Consider the following 6931-nt stretch of genomic DNA (forward strand, 5'->3'; position numbering starts at 1 on the left):
GTGGGTAGGGCATTCTGACATATATCCCATAGAAAGATTCGTACTTTTGGGGGGATTTGGGCCTTCCAAATGTCATTCCAGAGTTTGCGGGATGGTTGGAAGGAGGTAAAAGCCACGTTCGTGTTCTGTTTCTGCTCGACTTCTCGGAGAGAATTGTGGGCACTCTTAGCAGAGAAGAGAAGTTCCCTATTTGATTTCGCGTCCATTTCAGCTTATCTTCGAAAGGAGGGGGCTTAGAGGGATAGAGAGAATTTCCTTAGTTATATCCTCGTCAAACATAAGTCTAATTGTGTGGGTATCCCACTCAGCTTTCTCTTTTTGAATTAATTCCGCCACTTTCACCGGTATTGAGAAAAATCCATAATTGATTTTGAAGTTGACAAAACAATTCATAATCTGTTTATTTGAATTAATACAATGAAATACTTATTTTGCAGATTATTCATAGGTGTGGGTTACATAGAATTAAATCGGCGGGGAAAGGTTCAAATGTTGTTCTGAGAGACTTAGACGCAGTATCGAGTTCGGACGTTGGAATGACGTTCAAGCTCTAAGAGAAGTATTTCACATGCAACGACTAGATTATAAAGAGATGTATTTAAGATGATTTAATTGATATATTATATCATCACAATGGCTAGTGATCAAGTTGGATTCGTACTTGGAGATTCTTAATCATGAAGATCAATCAAGGATGTGGATTAACGGAGATAAGGATGACTCACATAATGAAGTAATCTATCTATGGAAACTCAGGGTCACTATTGTATGAACGATTTGATTCAAAGGGGGATTCTTTCCTTTATCGACCTCAATGGCTACGAAATCATTTGTATACAGTCTCATCCAAGTGCGGAAGTTTTGGAGAGCGATCCTCTGGAGATCTTGCAACGGACAGTTGGATATAGAGGAGTATAAAAGGATACTTCAAGGCTGAAGAACGCACTAGTAAGGGAAAAGAATTCAAAATTCCAAGACCAAGAGAGCTCACATCCTTCACATACCTTTGATCCTACACTGTAATACTTGAACGAGAACATACGAGTGGAAGAGAGTTAGATGAAAAGTCTATTCACCAAAATCTAACCTCCGAGCTATTCACTAGTGGAATCCAGCCAATCCGCTGTCAGAGCGAAGAAGTGGACGTAGGCTTCAATAAAGTTGAATAACTATAAATCTTCTATGTATATTTTCTTACTCTTACTCTCTTTGATTGCTTACTGTGATAGTTAAATTGTGCAAAGCGTTGCATCCGAGATTATCTCTAAACTTACTAACTATCATCATCTTAATGAAGCTCTGAGCATACTCATTTACATTCTGCATTAATTTTCTTAAAATATTTCAAATCATCTATTCACCCCCTTTAGGTGATAACGCTAGCCACAACAATTGGTATCGTAGTCCGGTACTCATATTTTTTGAAGTGTTATTACTTCTGAGCTAATGATCTTTATGGCTAGCAACTTTTCTCCCGGATGGATTGAAGGAGGTATCAATAACGGATCACCTTACTTCGAAGGACAATAATATAATGATTGAGAGAATAAATTCAAGGCATCGCAGATTTGGAACGTTGTTCAAAGAAGCATTGATCCATCTACGAGCGCCTCGTGCAACTTAAATGCAGGGGATAACGCCAACACTACTTCCATCGATGTTCTAATTGCCACTGAATTAGCAAAGAGAGATACTATATATACTAAAGATGTTTATTCCATCTATAATGTATTATCTCCCACTGAATACAAACGCATTGCAAGTTGTTCCTCTCCAAAATCGATATGGAACAAACTCTACGTAACCTATGAAGGAACAGACGGGGTCAAGGAGACCAAAGTTAACATCAAAGTTAACATACTCCTTGGCCAATACGAAGCCTTCAAAATGAAGCCTAATGAAACGATGAATGAAATGTTTGATAGATTCATTGAAATAGTGAATGGCCTCACCTATTATGGGCAACATGTGCTGGGCGGATGCGAGTCAACAAACTCATTAGGGCACTCACAAAGAATGGGTCAACATCAAAACTTCCATTCGAGAGACTTAGAGGATCTCACCTCTGTCCATGAATGAACTCATTAGAACTCTTCAAACCTACGAAAATGAAAGAATCAACGAGGAAACTCACTCAAAAAGTAAGAAATATATTGTTTTGAAATGTAATGCTAATTATGATGTCTCAAATTCTGAAGATGAAGACGATGAGGAACTATAATTCATGGTCAAGAAGTTCGGAAGAATGGCCAAGAAAGGCAAAAATTACAAAGACAAAAGCAATTTCAAACACTATAATCAAAGAAGATCATCCGGTCGTACGGATGAAAGCAAAGATGTTATTTCTTATGAATGCAAAAAGAGAGGACATATCAAGCCTAACTATCCTCTCCTAAAGAAAAAAGGAAGGGATGAAAAATTCAAGAAAGCCTTGAAGGCAGAAACTTGGAGCGACACAAAATGCGAAAGTGATAAGGAATATTCCTACATCTATTTAATGGCCAACTCGGACTTTGAGAATGAATCCGAGGTAACTCATTCTAGAATCCCTCCTAAGATATCTCATATATAGATGAGTTGTGTTCAGACTATAAAACCACTCTTAAAAGGCTCTCCGAATTGAAAGAGGAAGTAGCCTGTTTAAAACAAAATGATGTTTCTTAAAAGGATAAAATAAGTTTTCTTCAAAGCGAATCTTGAAAGCGAATTTTCTCAAATCAAAGAAAAATTTCATTTGACTTCTAAGGAAAATGAGAATTTGAAAAATGGGAACGAATTTTTGAAAAAGGAAAATGATTCCTTGAAAAAGGAAAACATTTCTTTGAAAAAAGAAAATTTCAGATATCAACAAAAAATTTTCATCTAGTTCAAAAAATTTACAACATATTTTTTCTATACAAGTTCCTTACTGTAATAAATCAAGACTTTGTTTTAAAAAAGAAAGTGATTTGAAAAATAATTTTCCTAAAGTCAAAGAAAGGCTTAGAAAAGGCCCTCTAAACATGCTTGTAAAATTCTTTTTATAAGCATTTCGTAAGATCCGAGGGACGGAATTTCTCTAAATGCTCAAAATGTGGTGATATGAAATACTCCAAAAGTTGTTGTCCTAAGATCTAGAGACCCACTCGAGATATCTTGAGATTTACAAACTCCTCTAATTCACAAGGACTCAAACAGATTTTGGTATCAAAGAAAACTTGAATTCTTTTGATGCTCGTAGGTACCAATGAAAAGAAGAAATAAGTGATACTTTGAAAGTGGATGTTTTAGACGTATAACTACATACTCTAAAATATTTGTCAATCTCACTATATTTGATGGAGGAAGTGTTTCCCTTGGCAATAACAATAAAAAAAACAATTATTAGGAAAGGAACCGTGAAGATTGGCAATCTCTTCATCAATGACGTCTCATTGGTTAAGGGTTTGAATTTCAATCTTGTAAGTATAAGCCAACTATGTGATATTGGATATAAAATATCTTTTGTGAAGGATAAATGCTCGGGTGTCGACCGGAACAACAAATGCTTATTCATAGGACATAGACATGACAATATCTATCTTCTAGGTACATCATCTGAGGAAGTCAAATGTCTAGTATCCGTCAAAGATGACTCAGAACTCCGGCATAAGAAGTTGGGACACATAAGCTTCAAATAAATCTCAATGGTTTCCTAAAAAAGGCTTGTGCGATGACTTCCGGATGCTAAATTTGAGTAAGCAAACCTTTGTAACGCCTGCACTCTTGAAAAACAAGTAAGGAACTCTTACAAATCAATAAATCAAGTTTCCACTAATCGTGCTCTGCAGCTTCCACATATGGATATGTTCGGAGCTACTCGAACCTAGAGCATTGCAAGTAAAAAGTATTGTCCGGTAATAGTAGACTATTATACTAGATTTACTTGGGTTTTCTTTCTTGTATATAAAAATGAAGCATTTCCATATTTTGAAAGTTTATCAAAGAAAGTTCAAAACGAAAAAGGTTATTCAATTTCCAACATCAAAACTAATCATGGGGGAGAATTTGAAAATCAAATCTTTGCAGATTTTGTGATCAAAATGATTTTTAGCATAATTTTTCTTCCCCTTATACTCCTCAACAAAATGGAGTAAATAGAAGGAAAAATCAATCTTTATAAGAAATGACACGAATTCTTTTGATAGAAAGCAAAGCTTATTCTCATTTTGGATAGAAGTTATTTCTACTGCATGTTATATCATAAATCGTGTTTTCCCAAGACCATTGCTTGAGACCCCCCTATGAGCTTTACCAAAGCAAGAAATCAAACATATCATACTTTCATGTATTTAGCTGTAAATGTTTTATCCTCAAGAACTCAAATGACCGTTCGAGAAAGTTTGATGAAAAACTAGATGAAGGTGTATTTCTTGATTATTCCACTTCAAGCAAGGCATACAGAGTCTTCAACAAGAGTTCAAGAGCAGTTGAAAAATCAATGAACCTGAAAGTTGAAGATGGAAATGACATTCGGAAGATAAATACTGAAATCACCATATTATTTGAGATGAATCCATCATCTAAGCAAACTTCGACATCCGAAGACACAACACCTAGTAAAGACTCACAACATGGAAAACACTCGGATGATTACATCTTTTGAAGATGAGAATCTAGATAAATCTCTAGAAGATGAACATCAGAAACTTAACAAGAACTGAAAATACAAATCTAGTCATCCTACATATCTTGTCATGGGGAAGATAGAAGAAGGGATCGGAACCGGATCCAAACCGAAGAATGCCATAAATGCATTCACACTAGTTTTAGAAGTTAAACCCAAAGGAATTGAGGAGGCTCTTGCAGACAAAAGCTGGACGGAAGCGATGCAACAGGAGCTACATCGGTTCAAACTCGGTGAAGTTTGGGAACTTGTACCCAGACCCAAGGATCATCCAATTATTGGAACCAAATGGGCATTCAAAAACAAGTTGGATGATAAGGGCAAAGTTCCAAGAAACAATGCAAGACTTGTAGCAAAAGGATACTCTCAAGAAGAGGGAATTGATTACAACAAAACATATGTTCCAATACCAAGATTGGAATCTATCGGATTACTACTTGGCTATGCTTGTTAGAATGACTTCAAACTATATCAAATGAAAAACAAGAGTGCATTCTTGAATGGCTACATTAAAGAAGAAGTATACGTGGAACAATCCCCAAACTTTGAAGATCCAAAAAGCTCGGATTATGTTTACAAACTCATGAAGGCTCTTTATGGACTCAAGCAAGCGTCGTGAGCCTGGTGTGAGAGCTTAAGTAATTTTCTTGCTGAAAAAGATAAAGTAGATACAACTTCATTTATCAAGAAGGAAGGTAAAGATATCCTGCTCATCCAAATTTATGTTGATAACATTATATTTGATTCTTCTAACAAAAAAACTTTGCAAGAATTTATCTCATATCATACAGAGTGAATTCGAAATGAGCATAATGGGGGAACTCACTTTCTTCCTTGGACTACAAGTGAATCAAACTGAACAATGAACCTTCATATATCAAGAGAAGTATGCAAAAGAAATTGTGAAGAAATTTGGTCGGGAAAATCGTAAGAAAACTGAATCACCAATGTCTTCTTCATCCAAGCTAGATAAGGATGAACAAGGCAAATAGGTTGATCGGAAGTTATATAGAAGCATGATTGGTTCCCTATTATATCTTATTACTTCTAGGCCTGACGTCATTTTTAGTTTGTATATGTGCGCCATATTCTAATCAAATCCTAAAAAGTCACACCTCTCTAAGATAAATAAGATTATAAAATATATTGGAACCAATCCTAACATGGGATTATGGTATTCAAAGACCTCGGATGTAACGTCCCGCCGTCTTTTGAGAATGCACACTCGCCCAAGCCGTATAATTTAAACCCAGGATACTACATCTACAGCGAACACATAAAATAAATGTGCATGCGGAAGGAATACTCCAACCCCGATAATAAAAGATATGAACAAAAGGCAGTAACACACAACAACAAATATATACAAGACAATGGTCACATGCGTACTAATAGAAGAACATGTACAATATGAGCCAACCCAAAAAACCGAACATCCAGATTCCTCCGAATCTACCCCAAAAGAAACTTATCAAGAGCAACTAGACTACTCGGAGGAACTAATAGTCACGTCTTCAGCCTCATCTCATGTCGGAACGTACTCGGAGAAAGTATCGAAGCTCGTCTCCGGCATCTCATCCTCCGACTCGTCCTTCTCCGAATCAGATATTATGATCGACTCGTGATCCTCCTCCGCCGTCGAGGTCTTCTCCGTTATGTTCCTAGAAGCACTTGCTGACACTTGAACTACACCCTCAACATCTTCACGGGACGGGTGGCACCATCCCGGAACTACATCGCAGGGTACATCGGATGGCCGCAGAGGCCCGAACAAACTATTGTTCCCTATCTTACGGAACCACGCTTCATAACGATGTGGTTGCGCATCTTCTCCACCTACATCTACCCAAACCGTAGTACATTTTTGTAGCGACCCTCCGTCCGTTCGTCGATACGCGCGGGGCGAGTGAGAGTTAACGAGCCGATCCTTTTTAATATAACCCCGATTGTCGGCGGGATTTTTAGGATCGCGGGTCTCTCCCAAGACCCATTACTCGAATCGCGAAGTGGGAGAAAAATTTATCGAGATCGACCTTAGTGTGGTCGGGTGGCATGTGCGTAGTATACATGCATTTGGAGTCGCCACCGACCAATTTATTGGAGAGTATGATCGGAAAACCCTACCGAGCGGTCGGGAGAAACCGTTCGGTTCTACGAGAACCAGATATTTGGGTCCGGGGACTTGGTTACGCCAAGATTTACATTGACGCCTTTTCGGTTACCGATGTTGAGTGATTTTCTAACCTAAGAATTCATGCAGACGAAATTTCGGGTGAGGTAGGTTCT

This window comes from Rhodamnia argentea, chromosome 3 (assembly GCF_020921035.1).
Source record: "Rhodamnia argentea isolate NSW1041297 chromosome 3, ASM2092103v1, whole genome shotgun sequence".
NCBI lineage: Eukaryota > Viridiplantae > Streptophyta > Magnoliopsida > Myrtales > Myrtaceae > Rhodamnia > Rhodamnia argentea.